This window comes from Dysidea avara, chromosome 7 (genome assembly GCF_963678975.1).
Source record: "Dysidea avara chromosome 7, odDysAvar1.4, whole genome shotgun sequence".
NCBI classification, from domain to species: Eukaryota; Metazoa; Porifera; class Demospongiae; order Dictyoceratida; family Dysideidae; genus Dysidea; species Dysidea avara.
Window position 1 is genome coordinate 36,246,881 of NC_089278.1, and position 8,589 is coordinate 36,255,469.

At 37.1% G+C, this 8,589-nt stretch overlaps 2 long non-coding RNA genes across 3 annotated transcripts; one reads left to right on the top strand and one right to left on the bottom strand.

The window, feature by feature from the left end:
- Positions 1-2,077: 2,077 nt before the first annotated feature.
- LOC136261291 (uncharacterized) lies at positions 2,078-4,798 on the bottom strand. Of its 2 annotated transcripts, none has more exons than XR_010703849.1 (10): positions 4,098-4,798; positions 3,871-4,049; positions 3,664-3,818; positions 3,549-3,604; positions 3,137-3,480; positions 2,930-3,082; positions 2,584-2,639; positions 2,482-2,532; positions 2,379-2,429; positions 2,078-2,324 (listed from the first exon to the last, which is right to left on the bottom strand). It is a non-coding gene; the product is annotated as an uncharacterized lncRNA (long non-coding RNA). The 2 variants fall into 2 exon arrangements; XR_010703848.1 differs by having other exon boundaries at positions 2,079-2,324; positions 3,664-3,743; positions 4,098-4,787.
- Positions 4,436-5,550, top strand: LOC136261292 (uncharacterized). The gene is made up of 3 exons (XR_010703850.1): positions 4,436-4,767; positions 4,811-4,904; positions 5,300-5,550. It is a non-coding gene; the product is annotated as an uncharacterized lncRNA (long non-coding RNA).
- The last annotated feature ends 3,039 nt before the right edge of the window (positions 5,551-8,589 follow it).

Below are 8,589 nucleotides of genomic sequence, written 5' to 3' on the forward strand. Positions count from 1 at the left end.
GTTGAGAGCTGTTTACCAGTGGCTTTGACAGGAATGAAAGTGAAGTTTCCAATGTATTTAACATGCCGTAGGTGCTAAACAACAGTAGTAAGTTATCAGATAATTTTTGTGGAATCTGCTCAATATATTTCATTGAGACTACCATCACACTATACTGGTGTGTTAACTTTTTGGTCAATGTTGTAACAAAACATCAAGGTACTCTAATAGAGCAGTCAACCACTCTAATAGAACAGATATACCTTAAACACTGTGACTAACTCAATGTAGTGAAAGTAATAAAATTACTATCTCATTTTCTAAAATATATGTCCCATCCCCCAAAATGGTGTCCATGTGTGTTGTGTGCTTCAAACAGTAACGTTCATTGCCGAAATTGCCCTTCCCCCTCCTCACTCTTTGGTGACATACTCCACTGCCCCTGGTCTTGGTCATCTTGATAGTTTATAATTGTGACATTATGTACAATGACATTTAGTGACCTGTTAATAATGCCACATAAAATTGGTATAAGACAATCATATTAGCTACACAAGGTTTACTGTAATATGGTAAGAAAGTAGTAGTATCTACTATTACATGTATTGTCTACTATTGTATAGTGGAACAAGACCTTGTTTCATGAAGCTGCCGTCACAGCACAGGTCCGTGTTTTCCAGTATTTGTTAGACAAAAATGCTGATATACAAGCAGTTGACAAAGTGAGTGGTGTATCATGTACATGTTATACATTATTTAGGGTGGGCAATATATACAAAGCAGTTACACATTATTGTTAGTTGGACAATTGTCATTAGTTATTTCTTGTACCATGACAACAACTTGATGTCTTAAAATCACCCACCTAGCTTGTACTAAGTGTTACTTAGTAATAATAATTGCTCATCAATTATTTTTTTATTACTTACTAATCACTGTACTATGGAGTAGTGATGCACCGATATTGGTACTAGTATTGGTATCAGCCCTATTTTGGCAGTATTGGATTTGTATTGATAAAGCTGTAAATGCCTGATACCAACCGATACTGTGAATGACATCATTTAATTACTTTTCAAGATGGTGGCGTCAATCACACATCAACAAAGTTGAGCACGAGCTGATCTATGCTATGAATTATTTGAAAGAAGCCAGTTACTAGCACAGTGGAAACTGTAATAAGCCACGAAATAAGATTCATTGAAATCATACAGTATTGTTATCCTCATGATTGATGACCACAAAACCAGCAAACTGCAGTAGATGAAATTAGCAACTGTGTTTAGTAGCTGGTTTATTGACTACTGTTAGCTGTTTCTTGTGAGTAATTCCTGTGTGGAAAAGTATTGGTATAGGATCGGTATCGGCCAATTTGCCATGAAATGTATCAGTATTGGACCTGTAGTGAAAAAGTGGTATCGGTACATTACTACTATGGAGTTTAATTCCAATAATATACGTACATGTGTACATGTATGAAGTTGTCATAATTAACAACAATGAAATACAAATACACATAGTCCAGTCATTTTATGGCTTAACCACACTAATTGCAACAAAACCTTTCTTAACATTTTCTAACACAGAAAACATGCTCTATAACATATCAAAGTCCTTAGGAATCCATTATGGAAAAAACCCTTTTAGTGACATTTTTGTGGTCTTTTGGGATTAAAAAAATGTGACTTTTGACTATATTTCATCTGCATGATGTCAACCAAATTAGTTAAACTTGGTATCAAATAAATGATCTCACTGAAAGGAATAAGATGAAGTTATTTGAAGTTGACAACTTATTTCATTCAGAAGTTATAACCATTTTATGAATCACAATTTGTCCACTCATACATATGATTATTGCTATAACCCAATAGTACATTGTATACTTACACTGTTAAAAGTGATGTGTTGAAATAACACCAAAACCAGGTGTAATTTGACGGTACCAAATATAACACCACCTTCTGGTGCTATATTAACCAACACATAGATGGTGCTAAAACAACATGATTATTTGGGTTGAATTTACAAGGTTTGGTTGAATTGACACTTTTAAAAATGTAATAATAGCACTCTAAAATGCAATAACAGCACTCTAAAATGCAATGGTAGCATCTGTTACAACTGAGTTCTATAGTTGAGTTCTTAATTCATCATATCATCTTCAAATATCCAGGCAGTGATCTCTAGTGCAAAAAGACAAAGACACTGGCTTCTTCCACTCTTGATCCTGATATCCTCATATCTGAAGGTTCTCCTCCATCTAGATCTTTTGAATGCTGTTCAGGTGGCTGCCATTGAAGTAACTATGCCACTACCAAGTGATTGGAATAGTCTTGAAATAGCTATATAAAAGGTAAGCAATTACAAAACAGTATGTGTATGTTCTTACTACATACCATGTTCACTGTCACATGTTATCAGCACAAAGTCTTTCTTCCACCTCAAATCTAAAAAACATCAAATAAAGGTATGGCTAATATTATGAATTGTTTAACATACTTGTTGTCTTACTGTAGCATTTGTTCAGCTGAATCAGACATGCCCATTTATCTAAAGATCAGAGCAATTACATACAAACAATTAAAATTGTTGTATGCATACCTGAAAAAGAGACTGCCACTTTTTCATTGCACATAATCAGTTTCCACTTCTGTGACCTATAGCAAGAGAAGCATAATATTTAATATGTTGCTACTACATACCAAAAGCTAAGTTGGTTGTGCCTTTGACTATTGATGCATGTTTATATAGTAGTAGTCTACAATAAGCTTTCTCAATGGTCGTTGAACGTTAATATCAAATGATTTCTAGACAATACATATAACTGAAACACAGCAGAACAATGGTGATACTGTACAGATACAGCCACAAAAATCCTACAATTCCCTCTTTGGCTATTAACACAAGATCCCACACATTTACACTGGTTTTATCCATGGTTACTTACATGAAACTGTTGCCAAGTAGTTAGCTTCTTTCACTTCACAAGTGACATGAACTACATCTGTCCACATCATGATTCGTGTCCCTAGTCCTATATCAATGACTTTATCTGACGGAGACATTATCTGCAAGTGACATTTTACTCTTGTAGAGAGGACTATGTGTACAAAAAATATATGTTTATATACTCTAAATATAATAGAGTACTTACAGCAAGTTTTCAGACTCCACGCAGTAGCCACTATAAATGGAAAAATTGCAGGGTCTTCTGTCTTTATTAGCACTGACATAACAGGCAACACTAACACTCATCACAAACTATAACGCAAACAACTAAGATAAACCATATGTATAAATTATTGTCAATAAAAGGCAATCCACAATTCTCCAGCATAACTCAAGCAACCATGCAAGTTTTTTGGTAGCAGCAGTGTAGTAGTAGTAGCAGCAGCAGTAGCTATGTTTATCTTTGAACATCGGATTCCACATCAGATGAATTCCGCATAATTATTAGTTCAATTTTAGTAGCTGATGCTGGCACGTTCATTCATAGATCTAAAAACATCAGGAACAGAGAGAGAGAGAGTCAGCACGTATGTACAAACAATATGAATTCTCTTTACCTATATATGTGATAGTGTCACTACACAGTGCAGTTCCCAACCTCTTGTACAATGACCTATAGTAAGAAAAGCATAAGGAACTACAGACCAAAAGCTATAATAGTGTATACTGTACCTTTTGACTTATGGTTCTGATGGGTATTGTAGTCTTCAATAAACTAGCTTTCTCCAATGGACAGTTAATATCAAACAATTCTATTATAAACACAGCATGCAGAACAATGAGAATATGTACAGATACAGCCACAAGCCACAAAATTCCCACACCACCTATTAACAAAAGATCCCACATATTTACACTGGTTTTATCATGGTTACTTACATGAAACTGTTGCCAAGTAGTTAGTTTCTTTCACAATTATATTGACAAGTGGCATGAACTGCATCTGTCCATATCATGAGTTGAATTGTAATCACCTTTATCAATAACTTCCATCTGCCAGCAGTATTGCTGTCATGGAGACATAGCTATAGAGACTCGGATGTAGGAGTAGTAGGACTCTGCGTATGCATAAATAATTATTTGTTATATCAATGATACATACTTACAGGAGCACCCAGATGTAAAGGAGGCTGCGCGTTAGTCCATATAGCTGTATCCCTCCTGCATGAGTCCCCTCGGGAGGTTAATCACTATGTACTTGACATCACATGATGCTGAGGGTCTTAAAGATCAGTCCTTGATGCCAGATGGCTATGACACAACAGGTTAGACTGACGTTCATCACCAAATAGCGGCTGCGTAGTTTCACTCTCAATTGAGAGGCAAGCTAGTCTAGCTACCTACCTACAAAACACTGCTCTCGACTGTACTGAAGCTTCGTCAGAATAGTAGCGGTTTTTCTACGAGAGCTTCGGCATGACCTGACCTATCTTTACAAGCGATAAGTTTTCCATAGTAGCAGCGGCCTCGGTAGCAGCTCTTCTCTTTAAACATCAGATTTATCATCCCGAGCATCATCCCTATAGTTCACTGCGGTTTAATGCGCTATGATGGTGCGCGTTCATTCTAGTTCATGATGCCAGAGATGATGCTAATTATCGTTTGAATGGCGAGCTCCCTCAAGTAGATATCTTAGTGAGCTAGAACAAGCCTGTATTTAAAGTAGATTACTTACACTGGTTCGACCAACCGTGACGCGGGAGAACGGCAAACTTTCACCTGACCGCGGGCTGGTAGAGACCGAGGGTAGAGACTGCATGAATATAGCGCGAAGAGGTTAGTGTATGGTGCTGCTAACCTATATTATGGCACTTCATAGCTATACACTCTGCACAACTGATCATGAGTCTGACTCAAGTTAACCATAATCAAATGATAAAAGCTACAGCTACTGAGCTACTCTGGATAGTCAGGTTTGTTCAGGTTTCAAGACTATTTGATGATATACAGAGCTATATGGCTATAAGGTCTATTACCATGCCTGACTTAGACATGCAATACAGTTCAGTATAGCTCATGGCCTCATGCTAATGTACGTGCATAGCTAGTTAATCATTTGACTTTTGTACAACCTGATGCCAATGTAGCTAATTGCAAAGGTCTAGAGGTAGTTTGTAACTTACAGTGAAACGATTACCTCTACCATAACATTCCATGCACGTGCTCCAGCAACCAGCAATTTTACAAACATTTTGTCCGAGTCACTAAATGTGTACCAATCGACTGTAATATAGTAATTCTTAAATGTTATGGTACTATCCAAGAAGTAGTACCATGTGTTATAGTACATTGCTCTTTAACACTGTAGACAGCGAAGTTTTGAACTACACATAAGATATGGAGTCATGCAACATTACTATATAACTCTTCGTCTAAATATGCTGACTTAAATGAAAACGATTGACTTTTTTTATTAATTGTAAATATTATATTATGTGTATCTGTTATCAACATTATTACACTGTATAATATGTACATCATTATGTAAATGTGGTATACATGTTGGAGAATAATAAATAATATTCACTTCGGTGTTCTTCAAATGAAGCATTGTTGGCCTGCTGACCAACTTCTTCCATATCTGATGTTACAATGACAGTTCCTGAATTGTGCGCGTCTCACTGGTGAGTATCACAGCCAAATAATATTGACCAACTTCAGTAACACAAAATAACCTGTTAAAATAACAAGTACCATGTTAAACTAGCACAAAGGCTGATGCTAAAGTAACATAGGTAACTTAAATTAACCACCATTTAGTAATATTAGCACTCCCATAGTGACAATAGCATTGCAAGCAAGTTGTTAAATCAACTCAACGAGTGCTAAAATAACTATCCAATTTTAACAGTGTAATAATGACCCATCAGTTTATTTTATTATTGTTTCATCAGAACACTCCATACAACACACTGATTGTGTGTTGTACACAGTTTCTATTTAAATGTTGTGGTGTGTATGTACAACAGATTTAAGTTCTCTCGCTGACTGTAATAAGTACAGTTATCATAGAGTATGATAGGTACTGTATAATAGGGATCATGGAGGTTTGGCTTTTTAAACCAGGTGTGCACCCACAGCCGGCTTTCGGCCAGCTGTGGGCACGTGTATCGTTTACTGATTTCAATTGTTTTCATAAAAGTGTGTGTGTACTTATCTACCTATCTCCATCTACCTATGTTTGTCCGTATGCACCCACGTGAGCAAAATCGTTAAATGATAAAAGCAGCTTGCACATAAGAAGTAAAATTAAGTGTAATAAGCTTCCACACAGGAAAATTGTAATCTGAAGTGGTTTCTACTCACCAGTGTGATACGGGTGTGGCTACTTCAATCAGACTTTGTGAACTTCCCTTCAGGTTTTACAGACATTTAACAACTGAAAACAGCAGTACAGGCCTTGTAGACTACCAGGAATAACTTATTTCTTCGAGTTGAAAGGGTGTGTGTCCTTATGTATGCAAGCGAAAATGAAGAGCAGCTTTGAGGCTTTGTTGAGAGAATTTGTGGGTAAAACACAATAGTCAGACTATAAAACAATTTGGAAGATACTTATGTGTGTAATGTGTTGTTAAATGCGGTTTGTTTAGCAAGCGCTTCCTTAGCAGTGCATAGCAACATATTGAAGAATTACAAAAGTTATGATAAATTTATGAAATCCCAATTATGTATTGCGGTTTATGTAAAACAATAAATCTATTTCCTTAGTGAGTATACTAATTGTAGAGGTGCTTCTTGTACTGTTCATAAAAGGTGGAACATACGTACTTGAAAATAAGCACCTCATTAATTGATCGCTGGGGCACATATTCATTGACTCAGTCAAGACACATAGTAGTGTGTTGTTCAGTCATGGATCTGGTGTGGTCACATGACAGACAAGTGTGTGTTATACAGGAACTGGAATAATATGTTTACTTTGGTTATGTTCAGCCAGGGTTGGTTATATCATACAGTAGAGTAGTATGGTGTATTAACTTTCTTACACAAAATATTGACCAGAAACCAATGTCACGATGCCTCTTGCCAGTATTGGTTAGGTAGAATCAAGCCTAAAAGTGTCTTCAAAGTAGCCAAAACCACTTTCAATAAGTTGTTACGTAATTCAACGAAAACATTTCACAAAAATTTCATGGCTAACTGCCTGGCTAATGCCTTCAGACAAGTGTATTTCACTGATGGCTAAGGCTTCACTTTTTCACTGTTAAGTGTCGCTTCAGCCTGACAGGTGCCTTTTGGCACACCACAGTACGTACAATGTATGCATCATGGACTTACCTTTGTCCTCCTTTGTGTCCCATTTCTTTTTGCTGATAATGCTAAGTTTGCAATTCATGGTAGCACACTTTGGCTTTCCTCTGCTAACTAGCTATTACATTTGTAACGGAAATTGTCTGTATTTTCAAATTGATTTCAGAGGCACTGCTTGTTATGTTCTTCAATTGTAACGCTGTGTAACAGGCTGAACATAGCTAAAAACGAAGTGTAGGGCCACTACACTTTTCAGTATTTGATAGTTGGGGTATGCATTCAAACATAAATTTTATGGAGCCATTCTTTCTTTGATGTGGTATGTATGAGTTGATCACCAGTCCTACTGTAATTATGATACAAAAAGTAAACAAACAAGTACAAGGTAAAATTAGATGTTAGAGTTTATACATGTTCACTAGTATATATCTTCAGGTGCAGGCAGGCCCGTACACAGGAATTTCAAAAGGGGGGTTCTAAATTGAAGTGGTAGGCGATCCCAGATGCGGGGTCTGTGCCCCCAGATGCTGAGAAAGGTTTAATATTCAATGTCCTGAGAATAGCCTCAAATTGCTTAAATGCAGAAATGCATGCACTGATTAAATAAACTTCTCACACATCATTGTGTTGACACAAGGCCGGCTCTGGAGGGGGGGCCAACTAGGCCATGGCCCACCCAACATTTTCCCAACTACAGTAAACTTGACTAGCATGTAGCAGACTGACAGTACGAGAAGCCATACACTTACGAGTGCCAAGTCTGCTGCTTTTTTAGTAAAACTTACACTTGAACTTACCAAAAACTATACTAAGCACTAGTCTGTACTGCATGAAATAGGTTAGAGAACTTAGATACTGTGCTACAAGTCTGCCAGTCTCTCAAACACGGAGTATTACGGAAAAGTCTTGGCAAGAGTATGCATCAAAATATTTGTGGGTGCCTTATTGTCTATGTGGTACAATTTAGGCCATGCCACTGTTACAGTATCAGTACTGTGGTCATTATTCATCTAGCAAGTGGCCAATAAGCTTAGATTGAATGCAGCTGTTAATGAACAAATTATTGATTGTAATATTGGATAACTATGCCCAACTGAAATTAGGATAAATTTGCTTCTAGATGGCATTTCTTAAAAAAATGTCCTTGGAGAGCATGCCCCCAGACCCCCCTATCAGGAGCATACTATGCATGCTGAGTGTGCTTCACACACTACCTACCACCAACCATGCATGCATGGCCCACCCAACCCAATTTTGCCAGAGCCGGCCAACATGGGCCATCGCACACTAATACAAACAAGAGATTAAAATATGGTTGTAATGCATGTACACTCCAGCATTTCTAAG